Source organism: Dryobates pubescens, chromosome 11 (genome assembly GCF_014839835.1).
Source record: "Dryobates pubescens isolate bDryPub1 chromosome 11, bDryPub1.pri, whole genome shotgun sequence".
Classification (NCBI taxonomy): domain Eukaryota; kingdom Metazoa; phylum Chordata; class Aves; order Piciformes; family Picidae; genus Dryobates; species Dryobates pubescens.
In genome coordinates, this window is record NC_071622.1 from 16,668,841 (window position 1) to 16,679,984 (window position 11,144).

Below are 11,144 nucleotides of genomic sequence, written 5' to 3' on the forward strand. Positions count from 1 at the left end.
GGTGAAATGCAAATACTAGATTGGATCTCGCCAAGTGGTGTAATACACACTAGGGTAACAGATTAATTTCATGGACTGGAGAATAAATTTGTAATTCCCTGTTCTGCCCTGCTCACACAGCCCGAGTTCTCAAATGGCTTCTTCCTTCCATGGGTAAGCCACTCAAGGCAAGGATCAGTTTGCCATGCAAGGAAGGGGCACAGAAAAGGAAGCCTGGGCAGAACACCAGAGTACAGTTTAGTCTGGCCAACTCCTAGTTACATCAGAATAAAGCAGTCTTTGTTACTGAAGTCTCTTGTTCACAGTAGTTTTAAATATGAGTTTTAGGGGCTAGTTCTCCCCTGAATGTACTAATTAGACACTGTTTGGTAATTGGAATGTTCTGCTTAAAACAGGTTTGCACAACACACATGCTCCTGGCTGCTCTTCACAGATTTTCATGGACTCAGAACAGCAGTCACGTGATGCTTGTGCTAAAGACAAAAAGTCACCAGCAGGAGAAAACAAAGCGCACCGAATCTGAGATACATCTGCATACAAGTTTTTACTTTTCAGTCACAACAGTGGTGTCGAAACCAGTGTTTACCTAAGTTAAAAAGCAAACTTTATAGTCAGCAGAATAAACATGATTGAACATCAATAGTTGGCTCCCTCACAACTTAATTTTTTAGTGTCATGGTTGGAATGTCTTAACAACTTTGTCCTGCTGTATCCTTACCATTACCTGAATCAAAACTTCTCAAATTAGAATCACTCCTCTCTAATGTAAATTGTTTCATCACCAACACATTAAAAAAAAAAAAGAGCTAAATAATAACAGGCTGGCATTGTCTTAATTTCTGTTTATATTTGTCCTTTAGGCAAGCTCTTGTCATAAAAACATGCAAAAGCAAAATCTTGGCTTTATAAAATTGTATCTTGCTTTGTTGGCTAAGCAGAGAAAAAATAACTTCCATATTCAAAATGTAAATTCCCTGATACTTAGTAGAGGTCGATAAGTCAGAAAGAATGGTATTTCCCTTAGCCAGTGGCCCTTCTCTTAAATATTAACATACATTGTAAAGGCTTAATATTATATTTGTATATGTTCCTTGCCACAATTACTATTTAAATATTAAATGAGCAAACTAAAATACACCAAAAAGTGTAAGTAAGAGATATATATATATATGTATGGAGATGAGAGCACCAACTGCTGAACAGTATTATTTTCCATTACCTTACTGTCTAACACAACGTAATGTTAAAATGATACCCTTGAACAAGACAATACTGAAAAGCTTATCCCTGTGCAGATGTCTGTCATTCCCAGAATTCAGTAAGGAGGGAAAATTAGATCCCAGGCCATTTTCTCTGCATTGTTTAAGCATGGGAACAGCAAAGAAGCTTACCTTATCTTTGTATCTTAAAGTAAATATGGTACATCTGTTTTTACATAAACACAGTAAGTAGTGAGACAATGTACATATGATGTATTTATTGTGGCTCAACTCAGAAAAAAATCTTCAATTTCAAACTCAAAAAAATAGGCAAGCGTTGTTATATGAAGGATTTTGTACTAATTGTCTTACAACTAAAACATAAAATTATAGTAATACTATCTTTATAGTAAGTATATAAAAATAGCACTGAAAACATTTTAAAGGAGGTATCTTAAAATATTTGTCTAGAGGGGCAAGAATATATTTATTTAATCCTTTTATACCAATAATGCAGAGGAAAATAATATCACTGGCTGTAAGATACCCTGTAACTGGTTGTCACACAGAAACACTTCTTCTAGTACAAGCACTTTGCCATTCCCATCTCAGAGATCATGAAATGCTGGGAAAAAATGCCCCATACCCCGTAATTTTCCTGTGAATGTCAGGGTCTTGTTTGATAAATCTAACATTGTAAATATCCCTTAAAATGTGTTTGCTATTGTAGACCAAATTGTTGACTTAGTTTAGCCAGTCAAATACTACTTTTTCTGTTAAATTGGATGTACAAAAAACCAATGTATTTGCCTCACTAATACCAAGCAATTATTCTTATCTCCTTAATATTTAACAATCTGCTTCTTGTAGCTTTTGAAGATAGAATATTATTAGAGTACTGCAGTCCTATTTATGACTGTTAAGTCTCTAAAGCTCTTCTGCAACACATGCATTAAAAAGCAATTACCATGTGGGTTAATATATGATCTATTTGTATGACAATCTTTAGTAGCCTTTGAACTAAGCCACATTTAAACTTGAAAACCATTAGAAAGAAGGTTGTTTACCTTCTGAAAAGTAATATTTAGCAATCTAACTGTTCTTTAAATCCTTCTCTGGCACTATTACTCAATGCAAAGAAGATGCTTAAAAAACCCAAATAACTGTGGATGTTAGCTTTGCATCTAGTAAGAGACACTTCAGATGCATGAAAAAAATACCAAACAAACTGCAACTTAAAAAGTCATTGATACTTGACTAACTTTAAATTTTATTCCAGGTGTATAACCTTTCTGAAACTACTTGTAAAACGTAAGTCAGGATTTTGTATGACTGAGTGGTCTTCTAATATAAGACCACAGTTGCTCGTAATTTGCAGTTCATACCTTGCCATGGTTGAAATCTCTGCTGGAGGTGAATGAACACAAAGTAATCCCTCAGTTCACATATGTATAAAGGTGAAAACAAACAAACAAAAAACACACACAAAAAAAACCAGAACACTTGAGACATAATGTTTCTACATTAGTTACCACATCTTTGAGTATGCTAAGAGTAGGAAAGGCTTTTATAGTGAGATAGTATGTGTCTCACATCTATCTTAATTATACTACTACTTCTTTTTTAACTAAAGACAGTGAGAGAGGTCCATAGGAGGCAAAAAAGTGCTTGACTAGGTTTGGCCTTTTTGAGTGTGCTTATATATGAGTTACTTTGTTTTTACTGGTAATGCTGCCTTTTTGGTATTGAAAAATTAGGATCACATGTAGCATTATTTTAGCCCCAGAAAATCACTGTAAGAGAACTGTAGTTTACTACTAGCTAGTTAGTGGGAATTTTGTGGAAATACACAATCATAGTCCTGAGTAATCTTTCTTCCTGTCTTTTCCTTGAGAGACCAATGCATAAAAATGCAGGCTTATTACTCAGAGTTGAAATTAAAGAGGTTTACTACTCTCTCTGCACTGCCATTCTGCTGCTGTGGTCATATAATAACCTTCTTTCAGGAAACAAACAGCTGATAAGTCTTGAAATTTTGGTTAATTGCCTGGATCAGAAAGAGATTCTGGTTCCCAGAGTCATGGGGGAATTCAGTTGCACCAGTGTAATGTGTTCTTTCCCCTACTCTCTAAGCATAGATCTAAAAGCAGTTACTGAAGCTCTAGTGACTAAAGTTAAAATGCATAGTCAGCATTTCAGATTTAAAGTCTAAACAAGCACTTTATTCATTCACTCAAACTTCATTCTGCAGATTTGCAAAACTAATTGTAGTTTCAAATACTTTACATTATGATGTGTTGTATCATCACTTCTTGAAGATTGTGGCATCATACAGTTTTATGGCCATGTTTTGTCTGTCAGCATCTATGCTCCTTTGTGGACTGTAAAAACATCTGTTAGAATTTCCATGTCTTGTGTTGTTAAATTTTGTAGCAGTACAGACCAGACTTACCTTAACTCTAAACTGAAGTAAAAAAATGTTTAATGGTCCCTCAGGACACAGTTACATGGCAGAATATTACTCTTTCATCAGCAGTGAAAAATCTGTTCTGGGCATCAGTCTGGCTTGAGGGGAATTAGTACAGCATTCCTTCTGTTCTCCCACCAGCTGGAATGCAGTATGGGCCTTCTCACAAGCCTTCAGCAGACCTGCCAAGTCACACTCAGATGGAAAGCCCCTCCATTCTTGAATTTGTGGTGGTGGTTGTTGCTTTTTCCTAATACCTTGTCTTTATCTGATGAAGACAAAATATTTTTGAACAGTGCAGCATGACATGATCCTGCTAACACAGCTGTTTGCAGTTCCCTGGTTTTTGCAGCCAGGTGGAAGTTTGATTTTTGAAAAGCATCCTGGGGCTGGCAGTTGCACTGCTTCCCTCCAGGCATGATGTCAGGGCTCTTCTTGAGCCTACTTTGGTGCTGATCTGACATTACAGTGACCTGTGTCATAGCATTAAGCATTACAAACTAACCCCACAACAGTGGTAAGTCGTTTTCTGCTGGTTCAGTCCCCTGAGCCTACTCCTAACTAGGGCAGGGGATGCCTGGACCAAAGGAAAGGGTCAGAAGGGCAACCCAAATAAATCCAGCTCTACTGCACTTGTAGCTGAGGGTACAGTTTCCTGACCCAGCCAAACACGTGTGGCAGGTGCTGCTATATAAGGTTGCACTTCCTTCTGCTCAGGGGGATTTTGATACCTCTTGCCATGGTGACTGTCCTTTATGCCAGGAGTTACGCAGGTGTGGCGAGTGAGCAAATTGCTCCAGCTGAGAAACATTACTCATGTATGTATGTATACATGAGTAATGTATACATGTATGTATAAAAATGGGTTTGCTTTCAGACAGATCAGTTTGCAGTAACTTCGTGAGTCTAGGAGCTGGCAGCACACACATACATATACATATACACATACACACATATACACTGAGAAAGGAGTAGAGAGCCAAGGTAGCAGAAGGGGCAATATAAATATTAATTTTAAAAAATGGAAATGTGAAGGTCTTATTTCTTCCTCTGTTCCAGTTATAGAAGGAAACTTCTACAACAAGCCAACATGGAAACATAAACTGACATTTAATTTGACCACATGGACTGCCATGTCTCTTTCAGATAGCCAAATCCATGTTCTGTGGCACCTTATGAAGTGCCAACTGAAATATTTCTGATTATGGGACAAATTAGTTGCTTCTTGAGCCAGGAAAACAGAAGTTTGTGAAGCAGGTCCTGTAAATTCACTGATACTGGAAAGCATTGTGTTACGGCCTCAGCCTGTCTGGAACTGATGACTACATGATTTCCTAGCCTGGGCAGCACTGATGGCTGTACAAGGGTCCCAATGGTTCTGATGTGCTCCATTACAGTAAATCAAAGTCTGTCCTGCTGCCCATGAGGAATTCAAAGACGAATACTCAGACCTTACATAACCAGATGAGAAGATAACTTCAGGATGAGAAAGAACACAAATGTGCTTGCTTATATGAAAAGGGCTTGCTTATATGAAAGCAACCTACAAAGCTGCAACAATCTTATGAAGACATTGTACACAAGGAAGAGTGTGCCAAGAGAACTGTACTGTGAGAATTGTCTAATTCAGAAGTCAGTTTGATATAGTTTAATTATGCTTCAAATTACCATTTGTTGTCAGTTTGGCTCTCCCAGGTCCTGTCTCAAATTCCTCAAGCAGGAACAATTCTAGAACTCCCAAGGGTAGGAAGAAATGCAGGCAAGCATTAACAAGACGTTGTGCTAGCATGCAGGTGATTGCTATAAGTGGAACATACTTTCTTTTGCCCTGGCTGGAATTCAGCAGACCAAGAGGTCAAGTGGGGATGGCCTCCAAGGACTTTTTAATTCACTGCAGGTGCTAGGATGTAAAACATCTGTGACAGTGGTATCATACTAGTAAATATATAATGCTGTATCAAATTACTGTGTGATTTAATTACCAGTGGATAGCCTGTGGTGAAAAGGGCATTCTTAATTCCAGGTCTTATTTAAAAATTGTAAATCAATTCTTGCTTGAATATGAAATTTTCTTGTGTTTAAAATGCAATTTGAACCATAAACAATGGCTAGGAAGAGGGATGGGAAAAAAAATCAGATGGAAAAGCATAGTTTCCACTTTGTTATGAGTTTCAACTAAAACAAGTTTTAACCATCAAATTCCAATGGAGAACAATAGTTGCACTTCAAGTTTGACTTGAAATAAAACTAGATATAAGTCTATATCCTCAGTTGTGTAAATGAGTCCAGGTTCATTCAATGCTGGGTAGAAGGGTTTTTATGTGGACAGTTGCAGAATGTGAACATGAAGTTGGAATAAAACACTGCTAAAGAGAGGTCAGCTTGGATGTCAGCACACAGTAAGTCAGTTTGTTTGTGTTTAGAGGTAGTCACAAAATAAGTTACTTGAAAACTCTGCAAATCTTACACCAAAGTTAGCCAAAACTGTGACAAGTTATTTAGTACGTCTAGACAACATTAAAAAGAAATATCTGTAGTCATCTGAAATACTGTTAATGAAATTGCACTACCTGTTGTGAAAAACAATAACTGCATTGACTAGCTACCAGTTTTCACTTTTTAAAGACAAAACAGTCTAACAAAGACTCTCTATGTCTTCAGAAAACTGTTCAGTTTGCCTCACCCACTACCTTTTTTTTGGGTTTTTTTGCACTTATAGCCCCTCATCCCAATCCCAAATTGGTTTTGGGGGTTGGAAATGCAGGTTTGTAGATTATATCTCCTTTTGGGCAGCTACTTTGTAATATAAAAAAACTTAAAAGTGTCTGATGGTCATCTCAGTCAAAAGAAAATGCTTTATTTGCCACAGATTCTGTTCAGGTGTGATGCTGCTATCATTTGAATGCTTTGTTTAGCAAGAGGGTTCAGAGGCTATGTACAATGAGAACTCTCTGAGTAATCTTGTTAAGTAAGGAAGAAGGTAGAACTGCTAACTCAATGTAAGAAGTTTTGGGAAATGGCAGTAGGGCAGTAAGATAATGCCAGATGGACTATTTATCTTTATAGTAAAGTACATAAATAGGATATAAGACTCTCATATTCCAATTATAAAACTGATTTTTTTTTAACAGATGACTACCATGAGTGTAAGATAAAGAGAACAAATGTTTTATTTCAAGTAGTGTGCACACAAGTTCACAGATTCTAACTTTATTTTGCTACTAATTCAAAGAAGGAAACAGCCTAGATAGTTAAGCGAAAGAACCATGTTGAAAGCTCAGTACATTTTAAAAACCACTGGGCAAAACCACTAGGCTGTCTGAAAATTATAAAATTATTTCCAAAGCAGAAATAGATTAATACTAGCAAGTATACTCTGGCCATTCCTTTTAATATATAACCTCACTTAGTCTTGAGTAAAAGTTTTGAATCTCGTAACTCAAACAATAGAATCTATGATTCTATGATTCTAATAGAGGAAATAGACTTGAAAGGACAAATGCTTACAAAGGAAACTTGATGTTATGTTTGACTGAATCTGAACTGTGTTGTCTTTGTAGACTTTGAAACAATGAGAACACAAATGCAAACTGCTGTTTAGCATTTGCTTACAACTGATGACTAATGAAGTAATGACTACCCTCAATTCTTCTCTTCTGTTCTTTGGAGTTTCCCGAGTCCTCTAATGTATAAGCATCTGTAATATACAAAGCTTTCTATTCTGAATTTATGAAGATCTATTTACTCCAAACATGTTATGTTATTAAGACCTATTAACTGTAATGTTTTCTAGTACATTTTCAACAATATACCAGGAAAACCAGTGTACGGTGTGTCTCTTGAAGTAAAGACTTGAACCCCAAATTAATCAGCATCTGTGAGTGTTTAATAATAGTTGGATCTAATTTCAGTCAAGACCTACAAATTTGTGTTATTTATATGACTGTATTAAAACATGATTCTTTGTATAGATATGTTTGAATAAAGGTTTTGGTGATGATAAACATCCACTGTAGCATAAATCCAAGAAAACTGAAAAAAGGATAGGATTGCTTTGAAAAAGAGGAAAAAATAATTAATATTAGGGTTTAGTTCAGATAATTGCTCTAGGTCTTTATACAACAGAAATTCTTGTGCCAACCCAAGCGAGAAGGCAGGCACCACCAGTGAGATCTGGAGAAGAAGGTGACACCACCTGTATCTGCAGCAGGCTGGATTTATGAGAGATCAAAGTGACCGTGTAAATACAACCTTAGAAATGAAACTTGCTGGCTGGAAGAGTCTGTTTCCTCAAACAGACTAATGGTTTGTATATAACAAGTTAAGCCACAAGGGAATCCTTAACAGACTCTCTCTGCTTTCTGGGTAAGAGATGGCTCCACCTATTAATGCACTAGAAGCATTAACATTTTAAGAATTTGAGTGTGATAGGAAATAATCTATTATGGTAAAGTTAACACACTGGTTAAATCACAGTTCACAGAAATCTGCAGGAAGGGAAGGAAATAGAATCTCACTCTGAGGGGAGCATGAGGGAAAGTTTGTGTCTAAACATTGGGTGCATCTGCAGATCTTAATTTTGGAAAGACAGGCCTAATGAAGTAGGGCGTATGTATAAAACAGACCAAGCACCTTGACAGCTGGGTAATAAGGAAAGGAAACTCTAAACTGTAGACTTTATTTCAGGAAATGGAGGTGTGGAGTTTTTTTAATCATTGCTGTGTTGTATACTGTGTCAATACATTTAGGAAAAGTAATTACAAACCAAGGGAATTGACAAATAATAAGGCATTCCATTTCTACTTCTGATGTAATACTGAGGTACTGCCCAGGATCATGCTGTATTTCTTAGGCATATCCAAAGAATAAGAGCACTTGCCCATAAAGCCATGCTAGACAGACTGCAAGTTGGTAAAGCCTAAGGTGAGAAAGATAAGTCTTGTGATTATTAACATTAGCCAGAGGCTTCCTGCATATAATATGTTAATGGGGACAGTGTGTTAACCCTGAGGATTTCCCATGGAGCCTCTTATGATAACATTTGTGTTAAATTGTTATGCATCTGCTTCAAATAACTGAGTAAGAAAATCCAGCACCACTGCAATAACTCTAGCTTTTGTTTAATGTGAAAACCTGTATTACTTGCAGAAGAAACACAGACTTACATTTTAAATAAATTGGATAAAATTCTTTATAATATTTTTAAAAGGTCATATTATAATGAGTATCTTGAAGAACTCAGATTCTTCTCTATAGTTTTCTGTTCTTCTCATTAGTCATATTTTCAGCACATGTAACCATTCCTAGGCTCTTCTGGCTTATTTTTAGTATGTATTAAGTTCCAAATGGTCACAGAACTGAAGGTGAAGGTAAGAAGGTATTATAAAACCACATTTACTTTTTGACACTAAGTGACAAATGCTGCGCTTGCGTAATCAGCAGTTAATTTCTATCTTATACACAAACCCTGCATCACTAAAATAACAACAATGTTGATATGGCTAGATAGGAAATTTAATTATTAACAGGTAGCACTGTTAGTCTTTAAATTTTACTGCTTGGGTATTAAGATATATCAAAGTTTTAGCATTAGCATACAAAAACAGATAATGTGTGAACTGTGGAATGAAAAGGTATGTGTGAATGGAAGGGTTGTAGAGTACATAATACACCAGTATTATTTACACTCTGCCTCTGTTGCTTTTCTGCACCTGCTCCCTGGTTTTTAGAATATTTATTTGGTTTTGCACACACACTGAAGGCCAAGTCAGCGCATGTCTGGCTTACGTGGCCTAGCTTTTCATGGGAGTTGCCACTACTGGGAATTCTGTGTTTTACAGGTTGCTGAAAAAGGCTGAAATTTACTTATTTTTTAGCATTTAGCAAAGTCTGGGCACAAAGAGTACTTGAAGAACTAAACACTTCAGTGCTGGAATAAAGCACCTGTTCTCACAAATGATGAAAATTTTATGTACTAAGTGAAAAATATATCCTCCTAATGAACATATGCCAGGAACTGTTTGGATCCAGGCAGAACGAAAATGAAACGTTTAGATCTTTGCCAGCCATATGGGAGACCCACATTTCATGATTACTTCCAGCCCATCATTCTAAGGGTTGGCACAGAGCACTGGATGAAGTAATGGCTTCAGATTGTACAGCAAAACGTTTAAATGCTTGCTCTGTGGTCTCTTCTTGTGTTGCCTTTGTGTTGCATGACCGTGATCTAGCTAAACTTGTGCAAACCACTGAACTGTAGAGGGAGGTGATGCAGAAAGCACAGCCATCTGGGCCTGCCTGAATAGGAAGAGAAGAAAACACCCTTACTGTGAGAGTCACTGGCTGTTACTAAAGCCAGGATTGCTTTTACAGGCATGCCAAATCTTACTAATTAATTTTCATATTTATATTTCAGAGTTACTCTGGCAGCAATTATATTATCCAGAAAGTGGTCACAGACTGTTCTTGAATCTCAAAGCACAAACCTCTTTAAATTCTGTAGTTTTATTACTTTGTGATTCTGCAGTTTTATTACTTTGTGATCTCCTAACATTTGGTTTCCAGAGTAATCTTTCTGAAGAGTAAGCCCTGGCAAAAAAAAAGGGTAACTTAACTGTAGTATTTTTGTTACTGTTTTTTTTTCATCCAAGTAGCTTTTGCTAAGTGTACTGAAACCAAAAGCCGTAATACCCTATGTTAATTCCCTCATTATTTTTATCTCCATAGTGTGGCATCATCTTTTTGCCCAAAGTCTCACAGCCAAAAGCATCTGAACAATAAAGTCCCAGCTTCTGACTTTGTCAAGTCATAGTCAAGTCTTGGACACAAGAAGGCAGAACAGAAGTCAAACTTTATGTAAGAAATGGTGATTTTACTTGAAGATAACAGTTTTCCCACTAATTTCAATTGGACTGAGACTTCTCACAGTGCATGAAGCATTGAGAGATCCTCTGGTGAAGGAAAAGTTAGTCATTTTTTTTCTCACATTATGAGATATCCATCATCACTAATATGGGCCCAGGCAAGCACTCCCTCCATTATTTGTGAAGACCCTTCTTTTCAGACTGTAAAACACTTGTGGATGTTTTTAATACTGTGTCCAGAGAACGATGGGAGCCTATTCGCAATCAATGAGACGTTATTTATTAACTGACCTCTTCGTAATTGTCCCCAGACGTGGCCTGAGCCCTTTCTGGAAGGCATGAGCACCGCGGGAAACTCGAGGGCGACGCTCAGCTCGACCAGTCCCACTCCTACCCTTCAGGGCTGGTGAGCGAAAAACGCGGCGCACACACCACCACCGGCTCGACGCGCCTGTGGGGCGAGGGGGCGAGGTGAGGCGAAGCCCGGGCCCTGTGGGGCGGGGCCTCCCTTCGACCTGCCCCCTCGCCCCTTAGCTTCTCCTGGCTCCCTCGCAGCTGCTGTGATCCTCCCCTTTCAGTAAAGGGTGGCGACGCGGGTGGGTTTTTGCGTCGGCA